Source organism: Colobus angolensis, unplaced genomic scaffold (assembly GCF_000951035.1).
Source record: "Colobus angolensis palliatus isolate OR3802 unplaced genomic scaffold, Cang.pa_1.0 Scaffold206, whole genome shotgun sequence".
Lineage (NCBI taxonomy): Eukaryota > Metazoa > Chordata > Mammalia > Primates > Cercopithecidae > Colobus > Colobus angolensis.
Window position 1 is genome coordinate 3,541,971 of NW_012115222.1, and position 13,305 is coordinate 3,555,275.

The 13,305-nt window shown below is 35.1% G+C and overlaps 1 protein-coding gene across 1 annotated transcript in view; it reads left to right on the forward strand.

Annotated features, from left to right (window-relative positions):
• ADAMTS19 (ADAM metallopeptidase with thrombospondin type 1 motif, 19) overlaps positions 1–13,305 on the forward strand; it is a 285,046-nt gene that overhangs the window by 205,744 nt on the left and 65,997 nt on the right. The window lies entirely within an intron of this gene.

A 13,305-nucleotide genomic window follows, 5' to 3' on the forward strand; every position in this document is an offset into this window, starting at 1 on the left:
TACATATTAGTTGCATTTATAAATGAATTTATGTGTATATATATAATGATCATTTTATCAGGAAATCTTGTGGCATTTTTGAAGTAATGTTCTACATACTAAAGGACTTGATTTTTTAATGGAAAAGGGTTCTCTCTCTTGCCTCATTTTAGGAAAACTCACCTATGAAGAAAATATTTTTAAATTTTTAACTATTATGAAAAGTACTGTATCCGTTATTTTAATCATTTAATTAGGTCATTTCATGATTTTTAAATATATGAAAAAATACTAAGTTGTCAAAAGATACATGCTCATATGTTAAAAAAAAAAAAAAGTTTCAATCTAAATCTTGTGAAATGAGGTTTTATCTGGCATCCAGAGATAGAGGGACCTAAAATGATGATGTCAGGCAGAAGACTAAATAATTTTCCAGAATTTTAACACTGTGTTTGTATCATCTTTACACACACACAAAAAAAGCTCTCAAGCCTATCTTTTGTAACAAAAATAATGTCCTCCCTACTTTTTCTTAAATGAGCAATAATGTCCCAATAAGGAATCCTTTGTACATAAAAACAACTCAGCTTACATGATTGTTTCTACTCTGCAATATTAAAAATACACAATCTACACTCAGATTGAATTTTTTTCAATAGAAGTTGAATTCTAGGAGTAGAAAAATTTGAGGAAAGGGGACAGTAAAAGGAATTCTTTATCATGTGACACACTCATTACCAATTATTACCATTTGTTCCCAATATATGCATTGGTATTTAATCTATTTTACCTACTATGGTACAAATAGATCATACAGGATTTTCAAATACAGATTAAAAGTCCTGATACCCAGTTTTTAGAGACACTGGCCATAATCTAGACAATTTCAATACATTCATTCAATAACAGACAAGTGGTTATTACACTTGCATATACGTTTTCTTTTTTCCAAGCTATAAAGGAATATAGATATCTCATATGGAATTTTGTCAATTATACAAAATTCTAAATTATAGTATGGGTTATAGTAACCTGACACATGTGACTGAATAAGCCAGGCAATACTACAAAGGTGACATCTTCATGCCATCTCCAATTTCTTACCTCCCAGTCTCCTTAACCAATCTAGTCCTGTTTCCTGTCTCCCTCTACAGTAAATGCCTTTTTTAAGGTCAGCAAATGCCCTCCATGTTGACAAATCTAATGTTACTTGACCTGTAAACAGCATTTAAAACTGTTGACCTCTCCTCATTTCATTAAACACTTATAGGACCACTGGATGCCTCTTACTGGTCTCTTTTGTGAGGTCTTCAGCCTCTTTATGTTTCCAAATGTTCCCATACTATAGGGTTCAGGCCTGGGTCCTGATCTTTTCTCTGCTATATATATTCTCTCCCTAGGGAATTACATCCAGCTCTATGGTTTTACACGTTTATTTTATCAAAAGTTTCCTGGTACCTCAGAAAGTATAAGTCTGATATAGTTTGGATGTTGTCTCTTCTAAATCTCATACTAAATTCTGATCCTCAGTATTGGAGGTAGGGCCTGGTGGGAGGTGATTGGATCATGGGGACAAATTTCTCACAAATGGTTTAACACAATCCTCTTGGTGCTGTCCTCATGATAGTGAGTTCACATGAGATCTGATTACTTAAAAGTATGTGACACACACCCCCCACCCTCCTGCCCCTTGCCCCCTCTCTCCCCATGTGAGATGCCTGCTCAAGCTGCACTTTCTGCCATGATTATAAGCTTCCTGAGGCGCTCATCAGAAGACAAGCAGTTGGCAGCACCACACTTCCTGTACAGCCCACAGAACTGACAGCCAATTAAATCTATTTTCTTTGTAAACTACCCAGTCCCAGGTGTTTCATGATAGCAGTGCAAGAACAGCCTAACAGAAAGTCCAAAATCAAAAGTCCAAATAAAAACTTTGATTTCCACTCCATGCTAAAACTTCTTCTTCCTTTGGTGTTCTCCACTGCAGTGAATGTCACTGCATTAGTGTCCTATGCCTACTATAACAATTACTGCAAACTTGGCTACTTAAAACAACAAAAATGTATTCCCTCATAGTTCTGCAGGCCAGAAGTCAAAAATCAGTTTCACTGGACCAAAAAGCAGTGTTTGCAGTGTTACACTATCTCTGGAGACTCTAGGAGAACATCCGTTCCCTGTATTTTCCAACTCTGGTGGCTGCCAGCATTCCTTCGCTTGTGGCCTTGTCACTCCATTGTCTGCCTGCATGGTCTCATTGCCTTCTCCTTTCCTTCTGTGTTCAAATTTTCCTCCTCTTCTCTCTTATAAGGATACATGTGATTGTACTTAAGGCCTACCTGGATAATTCAGGATAATCTCCCATCTCAAGATCTTCAACTTAATATCTGTAATTTTTTAAAATGTGCCATAGAAGGTAATTATCTTAATTTGTTGGTGCTGCTATAAAAATACCATAGATTAGGTAGCTTATAAACAACAGAAATGTATTGCTGATAGTTCTGGAGGCCAGAAAGTTCAAGATCAAGGCACTAATAGAGTTAGTGCCCTTTAAGGGCTCATTTCCTGATTTATAGATGGCATCTTCTTGCTGTGTCCTCACATGGTGGAAGGGGCTAGCTAGCTCTCTGGGCTAAGGACACTAATCCCAATTATAAGGGCAGAGCTCTTGTGACCTAATCACTTCTCAGAAGATTCCACCTTCTAATGCTTCTAATTCTAACTTGGGGTTAGTATTTCAACATATAAATTTTACGAGGGGGACACAAATATTCAGACCATAGCAGTAGCATTCATAGGTTCCAAGGATTGGGATGTGGGTATCTTTTCCCCCCTCAATAAAATTTTTTATTGTAAAATATATATCACATAAAATTTACCATCACAGCTATTTTTAAGTGTCAAGTTCAGTGAATTCAGTGGCATTAAGTACATTCACACTTCAATGAAATCTTTTGAAGGAATACAAAAACCCATTTTAAAATTCATATGAAATTTTACATACAGAAGTGACCCTGAATAGTCAAACCAATCCTGAAAAAGAACAAAGCTGGAAGATGCAAACTTTCTGATAGTAAAACTTTCTACAAAGCTACGGCAATTAAAACAGTATGATCCTGGCATAAAGACAGACATCTAAACCAATGGAAAAGAATAGGAAGTTCAGGAATATATATATATATTCAAATGATTTTCAACAAGGGTACCAAGACCATTCAACTGAGAAAGGACAGTCATTTTTTTCCAGTGGTGCTGGGAAATCTAGATATCCACATGTAGAAAAATGAAGTTGGACCTTTACCTAAAACCATATAAAAAGGCTGTTTTGTCCAGGGCTTTTGATTTTTGATTACTGATTTAATCTCCTTGCTAATTATAGTTCTATTTATGATTTCTCTTTCTTCGTGATTCACTTTTGGTAAGTTTTGTTTTGGGAAATTTGCACATTTCATCTAGGTTATCTAATTTATGGTCATACAGTTGTTTATAGTACTCTCATAATCCTTTTTATTTCCATAGCATTGATTATAACATCCCCACTTTCATTTCTAATTTTAGTAATTTGAGTCTTGTCTTTTCTTTTGTTCCCTTAGTCAGTCTAGCTAAAGACTTGTTAATTTTGTTGATTTTTTCAAAGAACTATCTTTTAGTTTTGTTGATTTTTCTCTATTGTTTTCTATTCTACGTTTCACTTATCTTTAATCTTATTTGCTTTCTTCTACTAGTTTGGGATTCAGTTTGTTGTTTTTCCAGTTTCTTACATGGTTAAGTTCTGTTGTTAATTTGAGATCTTTTTTCTTTTTTAATATAAGGGTTTATAGGTATACATTTTCTCCCTAGAAAAACTTTTGCTGTGTCCCATAAGGTTTGGCTTTGGCATGTTGAGTTTTCATTTGTCTCCAGATAATTTCTAATTCCTGATTAGATTTTTTTTTCATTGTTGCATTGGTTGTTAAATAGCATGTTGTTGAATTTCTACAAATCTGTGCATTTTCTGTTTCTGTTCTTGATCTCTAATCTCATCCCTTTGTGGTCAGAGAAGATATTTTGTATGATATTATATCTTTTAAGAACATAATATCTTTTAAGAACATAGATAGATATCGGGGGGGTTGTTATTCAGCTCATCATATTCATTAATTCCTATCCAGTAGTTCATGTCAACACTGAGAGTCCTCCTTGATCCTTCACTTTCTTAACTGCTCTAGTGTGATGCATCAGGAAATCATTTCAGTTCCTCAAAATTATTACTTTTTCTCCGTATACACTGACCTCTAACCAAGCCACTCTCTATTACATTGTCCTGCTTTATTTTCTGTATTACACTTATCCTTATCTGATTTTTTTATTTGTTCAAATTCTTGCTTTTCTAATGTCAATCGCCATTGTTAATTTTTGAAGGCATTTTGTTCTTTTGTCTACAATAGCTAAATCAAAGTCTGGCACACAGGAAATTACAGACTTTTTGAGTGAAAATTTGTTTAAGAAAAAGATGTTTCACACTTGGTTAGTATAGGCCAGTGCATTACATATATCCATAAATCCTCAGAATACCTCTATGAAGTAGGCATTATTAATTTCCCAATTTTTAAAATCTGGTAATAGAGTGACAGAAACTTTAAGTTTCTTGCCCAAGGTTACACATCTAAGAAGCTGTGAACCTAGATTTGAACCCGAAGCGTCTAAGGACAGCATCTGGGTTCTTAGGCACTGAACCATGCTGCCTCCTTTTTAGTTTTATTATTTTAAGTAATTGTCTTCCATGCAACACTTGTGATTTAAAAGTACATGTCATATTTGAACACATTTTCTTTAAACTTCTCCCATATAACCTCTTTTTCCCCTTTTAAACCAGGGTGATCAACTAATTGTATAGAATTAACTCAGAAGGGTATAAATCATGAAATGACTGTTTTCTTCTCTACTTGTTGTCTCCAATTGTACTAAATCCCATCATTTTTCTCTTTAGTGACCTCTAAACATAAGTCTCCAATCACTCTTTGTTTTTAAAAGACCACTCAGTTTAAAAGTTGAATCACATATCTGTCTCAGTTACTGTAAATTCTCCTTGTGCTTAGCCTTAGGCCTAAGTGAGCAGGGTCTTTTACTTGTAGAAAGAAACACTATCTATGCCCCTAAACAGACTGAATGCTGCTTTGGTGATTAAATCAATGTTGGAAATACTAGTATGTTACCATGTTTATTCAAGAGCACATTTCCTCACTTGCTAACTCAGAAAAAATAATTCACCTCTGATGAATCAGAGGAAGGGTGCCTTGGAGCACACATTCTTGGAGGCAAAGAGACCAGTTGCATAAACCTAGTGAGAGAATAGAAATAGGAAACACCCAGTAGCTTCCAAAGACATTGAAGAGGTTGAACTGATGGAACTTGCTGAAAAATAGATGTGTGTTGATAGAGGATAAAAATTCAAGGATGACTTCTAGGTTTCTGGCAAGTAATAGTAACACTTACTGATGTGGGACACATGGATGAGGGGCAAATTTGGAGTAAAGAAGAAATGACACTGTGTTAAAATCACAGATTTCAGTCCTAAAGACTTGGCAAATAGATGCACTTCATAAATCACATTTCCTAAAGGCTCCTTTGGGCATAGGAAGGAAGTCATTGGAAATATTCATCTTGAAATAGCTTTAGCAAAAAGAAAAGAAAATAGAACCTTGGCAAACTGATCATTCTTAAACAAATTAACCTGCCTACATCAAACATATTATTTTATAGAGATAATTAATCCCTTCCCAATATAATTATTGTTTTTCATCATTCCTTCTTTGAACTGTATTCTTAATGGCAATTATTATTTGCTTTTCTGAAGATTGTGGCATTATTGTCTTGTTAGTAATTTATCAAAAAGCCTAAACTGGAAAATATTTCAGATAGATCTATGTTGTATCTTTGCAAAATCATTTCAGCTCACGAGTTTTTTCAAAAATGTCGAAAAGGTCATATGCGTCTACTTACCTTCCATGCAGTTTTGTATGTAAGGCACTATGGACAACTTCTCATTAAAATATATTAAAATGAGCAAAATTCAAAAGAAAAAAACTTTTTATAATGTACCTGTCATTTAGTCACTTTGGGCTGCTATAACAACGTGCCATGGACTTTGTGGCTTATAAACAACAGAAATTTATTTCTCACAGTTCTGGAGGTCAGAAGTGTGAGATCAACGGTGCCAGCATGGTGGGCTTCTGGTGAGGGCCCTCCTTCTGAATTGCATACTGCTGACTTCTAGCTGTGTCTTCACATGGCAGAGAGAGAGAGGAAACAAGCTCTCTTGGGACTCTTATAAGAACACTAATCCCATTCATGAAGACTTCACTCTCATGACCTCATCTAATCCTAATTACCTCCCGAAGACTCCACCTCCTAATAAGAACACATTAGGGGGTAGGGTTTTACCATGAATTTAGGGGGAGGGCACCAATGTTTAATCCTTAACATCTCTGAATTGGAAAGAAATTAAAGAACTCTTAGATACCAAAAACAAAGTGAGAACAGGAAGCCAGAGAATTAGGCTGACTCTGAAGACCTACCTATACATGATTCTGGTAAGCAGGTTTAGACTTTGAGAGCTACAGGGACTCTGTGGACAGAAAACAAAACCTAAGGCCTTTACAAAGTGTGAGCTCTAGTAGGAGAGCCCTGCATAAAGCAAGAACACCAGATTACAGCTTCACTGTGGTGGAGAGATAGAAATTGCACCACAAAAGGTGGAAAAAAGAAAATCTCTCTATATTAACTTTAGTACTAAGTGGAATTAGAAAATCAATTTTCCTGAGAATTTATAAGGCAAATCAAACCCTCATATGGGTATGCAGCACCAATTTACCTTAACTGTGAAGTTCAGGGTTCTCAAGACTTACATGGTTACTAAGTTGGTTGGCATGGGCAAGTACAAATCTACACACACACACACACACACACACACACACACACAAATATATATACATATATGGTTATTCAGATATTCTTATATATATATTATATATACGGCTATTCAGATATTCTTTTTCTTTTTGTGTCAATTTTGGTAACTGATATCTTTAAGAAAGTAATTCCCTTACCTTGTCAAATTCATTGGTTTAAACTTGTTTATAGTATTTCCTTATTATATTATAATACCTATAAGAACAACATTTTGTCTCTTATCTCTAATGTTTTTAGTTTGTGTCTATTTTCCTTAGATAAGCTAATGTTTTATCAGTTATTTGATATTTTCAAATAACCAACTCTTGGTGTTAATGATTACCCCTATTATTAATTTACTTCTATTTAATTGACTTCTGCCCTTTATTAATTTCTTGCTTCTATTTACATTGGGTTTATATTTATTTTTTTCTACCATTTTAAGGTAGAAACTTAGATCATGAATTTTATTGTTTTCTGCTTTGCTAATGTGACAATTTAAAGCTATAGGATTCCCTCCAACCACTGCTTTACTTGTATTCTACAATATAGTCTTAGTTCAAAAGATTTTCATATTAGCACCATGATTTCTACTTTGATTCATGAGTTACTTATAAATGGATTGTTTACTTTCTAAATATTTTTATTTTTTAAAATAGATATATTGTTATTGATTTTTAGTTTAAATCTGTTCTGGTAAGAGAATATATTCAGTATAATTTCAATTGAGACCTCTTTTATAACTTATGGCATCTATTGACCAGTGACCCATTTATACTTGAAAAAATTTGTATTCTATTAATACAATTGCTGAGTATAATCTCTAAATATCAATTAGGTGTATTTGGTTCAGGTCTTCTATATTTTTACTGATACTCATCTTTTCTTCAGTTAAGGAAAGTATTGAAATTTTCAACTAAAATTGTGGATTTTTCTGTCTCTTTTCAATTATGTCAGTTTTGCTTCATGCATTTTGATAATTTAGCATACGCTTAGGATTAAGTCTACTTAACAAATGTTATGTCATTTTAAAATTTTAAATTTAATTAGTTTTAATTTTAATGACCTTTAAAAACACATGTCACTTTTTAAATCTCAAAATATTTCTTGCCCTTGTCCATGGTATCCATTAATAATATGGCTGTTGGCCAGGCACAGTAACTCACGCCTGTAATCCCAGCACTTTGGGAGGCCGAGGTGGGTGGATCACCTGAGGTCAGGAGTTCAAGACCAGCGTGACCAATGTGATGAAACCCCATCTCTACTAAAAATACAAAAATTAGCCAGGTGTGGTGGCATGCACCTGTAATCCCAGCTACTTAGAAGGCTGAGACAGGAGAATCGCTTAAACCTGGGAGGCGTAGGTTGCAATGAGCTGAGATCACACCATTGAACTCCAGCCTAGGCAACAAAAGCAAAATTCCATCTCAAAAAAAAAAAAAAAAATCATTAAATCCATTTTTTTTTATATTTAGTGTTGCATGCTACATCTTTTTCCATTCTTTTTTTTTTTTTGAGACAGAGTCTCTGTCTGTAACCCAGGCTGGAGTACAGTGGCACAATCTCGGCTCACTACAAGCTCTGCCTCCCAGCTTCATGCCATTCTCCTGCCTCAGCCTCCCGAGTAGCTGGGACTACAGGCGCCCGCCACCATGCCCGGCTGATTTTTTGTATTTTTAGTAGAGACAGGGTTTCACCATGTTAGCCAGGATGGTCTCGATCTCCTGACCTCGTGATCTACCCACCTCGGCCTCCCAAAGTGCTGGGATTACAGGCGTGATCCACCGTGCCCAGCTTGTTTTAACCTATGGATTTTTAAAGCTCATTGAATACTGTGAGATTTTTCATCTTCTTTAGCCTGACAATCTGTCTTTTAACCAATGTCCTTAGTCCACTTAAACATAATAGAATTTTGGCCATACTGAATTTGTTTTCTATTTGTTCCATCTCTTCTTAATTCCTTTGTTCCTTTTTCTCTGGCTTCTGTTGGATTGAGTACAGTTTTTACTATTCCAGTGTCTTCTTTACTTGCTTATTAGCTACAATTCTTACTTTATATTTTTAATGCATTGTGTAGCATTTACAGTATGTATTTTTAACTTATTACAGCCTCCTTACAAATTATTTATACCACTTTATATATAATGTAAGCTCCTTAAAATAGTATACTCCTCTTTTTCCCTCCTTTTTGCTATTATGCATCTTACTTTCACATTTCCTGTTATCAATTTAATTCTACATATATTTTAAACACCAAAATACATTGTAATCATTTTGCCTCAGTTATACTAAAAATATTATCAATAAATTTTTTATACATTTACCAGTATCAGCTTCCTTCCTTCCTTCTAGACACCTCTTTCCATCTTGAACCATTTTATTTCAGCCTGAAGACCATTCTTTAATTTTTTTTATGGAGTAAGTCTGCTGACATTTCTCAATTTTTGTTTGTCTGAATATGTATTTACTTTGCCTTCATCTCTGAAGGATATTTTCACTGGATATAGAATTCTAGATTTTTTCTTTTTTTTGCTTTGTTTTCTCTCTCTAAATGTGATATTTTATTGTCTTCTGGCTTGTATTAGTTCTGATGGTATATCCAGTGAATTGTTAAATCTTTTACCCCTGTTTTAATGTGCTTTTTTCTCTCCAGGCACTTTCAAGATTGTTATCCCTATTATTGGATTCCAGCAGTTTGATTATAATGTACATTTTATGGCTTTCTTTATGCTTATTTGGCTTAGATTCCATTGCATTTTTTAGATTCATAGGTTTGTAGACCATATCAAAGGTGGAAACAATTTTGAGCACAATGTCTTCAAATAATTTGTATGCCCCCACCCACATTTCTGGAATTCTAGCTACACATACGTTACTCTACCAGGTACTTCCTATGGGACAGTTATGGTCTGTTCATTTTTTTAGCCTGTTTTCTTTTTACAATCCAGTTAGTTTCTATTATATTAGCTTTCCTTCAAGTTCACAGACTTCTTTTGCAATATCTAAAATGTTTGTAAATCTGTTCAGTGAATTTGTCATTACAGATATTATGTATATTTTTCTATTCTGTGACTTTATCATTACAGTTATGCATATTTTTCTATTTCTATTTTATATATTCTGTGAAATTCAATTTATTTTTCATAGTTTCCATTATTCTTCAATATTACATATTTTTCTTTGAATTATTGTGCATACTGAACATACAATAGCTCTTCAAAAATCTTGGTCAGTCAGGCACAGTGATTCACACCTGTAATCCCAGCCCTTTGGGAGGGCGAGGCAGGCAGATCAGTTGAGGTCAGGAGTTCGAGACCAGCCTGGCCAACATGGTGATGCCCTGTCTCTACTAAAAATACAAAAATTAGCTAGGCGTGTGGCAGGCACCAGTAATTCTAGCTACTTAGGAGGCTGAGGCAGGAGAATTGCTTGAACCCAGGAGGCAGAGGTTGCAGTGACCTGAGATGGTGCCATCTCAGAAAAAAAACAAAACCTTGGTCTACAAATTCTGTCATCTCTATTATTCCTAGATCTCGTTTTATTGTCTGATTTTTCCACTGATTATGTAAAGATTGCAATCCCTGACTTTTTCCCATACCTAATACTTTTTGGTTGGATGTTGGATATTATGAATGTGACATTGCTGAAAGACTGTATTTTGTTATTTACTATTGAGTATTGAGTTTCATTTTGCTGGACAGTTAACTTATTTGCAGATCAGCTTAACTTCTTGAGGCTTTTTATAAAGCTTTGTCAGTATGCATCTAAAGTAGCCTTTGCTCTGGGATTAGTTTAACTGTGTTTCTTATATGTAGCCTTTTTTTGTTCTCCACTAAAGACTGTGTGTTCAATAAAATCTTTTCAGCTGCTTTAGCCAATTTGAACTCCATTCTCTGTGTCCTCAACTCACTGAAGCCTTTGCCCTCATCATCTGTGCTCTGTGTGGGTTCTACCTCTCAGTCAGGGGGTCTGGTAAATATTTTCAAGCAGAAAGCCAAGCACTTTTAGAGATCAAATCATTTGGTCTTCTCTTAGGGATCACAGTTCTCTGTTGTTATTTATCCAGCATCTGAGAACAGCTGTTTCATACATTGTCTAATTTTCTAGTTATTTACAGTAGGAGAGCTAATACAGTTTTAGTTATTCAATTATGGTGAAGAGTATGATTTCTAAAAGCACATTTTTTAAATTAACGAATTAAAAACAAAAAGCAAGAAACATACATACCTAAAGTATTGATTCTTTATGTGAAGTTGCTATTAAATGGTGTGGATTTGAAGGTACATGTGTGTGCCATTTTCTGGAGAATGCTGAATTTCAAAAATACCAATTGAGTCTAAATATACTCTAGCGACCCCCAGGATTTTTAAAGTCATTTTAATTAGAGATTTTCCGGAAATATTTCTTTACATTGTACCCTAAAAATGTACTGAAATACAGAAGAAAAAAATAGAATTGTACCGACCACAGTACATATCTAGGCCAAAAAGATTCCTCAAAATACTTAACAGACTTTAATGAAAAACAGGAAATAATTTACCTTTTAAGAAAAATCATGAATTATTTTATCAATTTAGCATTATCTAAATGAAAAAATGTAAAGTTCAATAGAACTAAAAATAGATCCTTTAAGAAAACTACATTGGGCTGGGCAGGGTGGCTCATGCCTGTAATTATGGCACTTTGGAAGGCTAAGATGGGCAGATCACCTGAGGTCAAGAGTTCCAGACCAGCCTAGCCAACATGACGAAACCCTGTATCTACTAAAAATACAAAAATTAGCTGGGGGTGGTGGTGGGAGCGAGCCTGTAATCCCAGCTACTCGGGGTACTGGGTCAAGGAGAATTGCTTGAATCTGGGAGGCAGAAGTTGCAGTAAGCTAAGATCGGGCCACTGCACTCCAGCCTGGGCGACAAAGTGAGACTCCATCTCAAAAACAAAGTTAATTTCTGATATTGCTCCTCAACTATGTTCTTTTGACAGTTTTTACCATTTCATTATTTGCCATCATAACCCATCTGTTTTCTCATCCTAGAACCCTGGCATCATACTTGACACTTCCATTTACCCAGGATAACCAATTCATTACCATGTTCTGTCCATTTTACTCCTAAATAAATCTTGATACTTTCATCCATTCCCTTAATCCAAGCCACCATTACTTTCAGTTGGGTTACTATGTTAGTGTTACATCTTATCTTCCCTGTGTAAATTTACCCTATACCAGCCCGTTTTCCACAGAATATTTTTCAAAATATTTTAAAGTTTTACTTTTTTTTTTTTTTTTTTTCCAGACCATGTCTGGCTCTGTTGCCCAGGCTGGAGTGCAGCGGCATGATCTCATCTCACTGCAACCTCCACCTCCTAGGTTCAAGCGATCCACCCACCTCAGCCTCCTGAGTCACTGGGACTGCAGGTGGACATCACCATACTTAGCTAATTTTTGTATATTTTGTAGAAATGGGGTTTCGCCATGTTGTCCAGACTGGTCTCAAACTTGTAAACTTAAGCCATCTGCCCACCTTGACCTCCCAAAGTGCTGGGATTACAGGTGTGAGCCATCACACCAGCCATTACATTTTTTTCTTAGGAAAACTCAAAATACTGACAAGGCCTCTCTGGTCTGGCTAGTCCTCACTTCTCAAGCCTCCTTCCTTCATAATCTGCTTCAGCATGTTTGACTTCATGCACATGGGTCTCCTGGTCTTGGTCAAGCTGCGGTGAGCTTTAAGACCTTTCCATGTATGGCTCCCTTAGTCTAGAATGCCCTTTCTCTGCTTCCCTTATTTCCCTTTAACTAACTTCCTCAGTAAATAACATCCCTCAGAAGAGCCTCTCTCAACTCTGCCACGCAAGTATCAGCATGTTGTAGTCAGTTGCCTATGTAACTTGTTTAATGTCTGGCTCTGCAGTTAGAGTGTAAGTTCCATGAGGACAGAGAACATATACATGTTGTTGACTTTGGGTGTTCGAGAACCTTGAACGTTGCCTGAGTTATAGTGGATGCTAGATAAGTAATTATTCAATCATGATTCTATATTATGTAAGAGAAACTTACTTTCAATGATGTGCTCAGAAATAAGCACTCTCAGTCACTATTATGGAAGTATAAATTGATGCAACCTCTATGAAAATCACTTTGAAACTGTTTTTCAAAATCTTTAAATGTTCAATTTATTTATTATTGTAATTCCAAATCTGGATATCTAAGGGAAACATTCAGATATACACATAATTAGTATATAGCATATTTATTTAAACATTATTTACAAGATAAAACTTGGAAATTTTCAGACATCTAATACTTGGAGATTACCCTAAATAATAACTAGCAGCATTTATTGGCTTAAGTTATCAAAATGTTTTTTTTTTTTTTTTTTTTTTTTTTTTTTTTTTTTT